The following is a 565-nucleotide window of genomic DNA, read 5'->3' as shown; positions in this document are numbered from 1 at the left end:
GCCACTCCAGGGCCTTCCCTGAGGGCTGACGGATCCAGCTCACACCCATTCCACTAGTGCTGATTGAGAACCCAGAGAAGGTGCAGGTCAGCGTGAGGGTCTGTGTGGGTTTCACCAGCGCAGGACCAGACTCCTTCAAGGTGACCTGGGACAAGACCCCTGTGGAGAAAGCATAAGAAGATGAAGCCCACAAAGAAAAGAGCAGATGTTTCACCCCTGAAGTCGTCCCTGACCACAGCACTCACAGGACGGGACGGTCAGCAGCAGGAGCGTGGAGCAAAGTGTGTCCATGGTGGGGCACAGGATTCACTGAGCCAGTCCCGGTGCTCGGCTTTTCAATCGTGAGGAGGGTGGAGCTGGTGGAGATTTGCATGCCCTCATCTGAGCCCTACTCTATGGGGTGCACTCAGGTCTCAGGACTCAGTAGGGGAGTGCATCTGTGGTGAGGAGCAGTGAGCCCTCTGGTGTGGGCGTCCACATGTGCTCTCCACTGGGGACACTGTCTCATTTCAGGACCATGGTTCTCAGTCAAGACTGTGACACTCCTGCTTCCACAGACAGGATC

This window comes from Mandrillus leucophaeus, unplaced genomic scaffold, assembly GCF_000951045.1.
Source record: "Mandrillus leucophaeus isolate KB7577 unplaced genomic scaffold, Mleu.le_1.0 Scaffold1418, whole genome shotgun sequence".
NCBI classification, from domain to species: Eukaryota; Metazoa; Chordata; class Mammalia; order Primates; family Cercopithecidae; genus Mandrillus; species Mandrillus leucophaeus.
Note: the sequence above shows the minus strand (reverse complement) of the source record.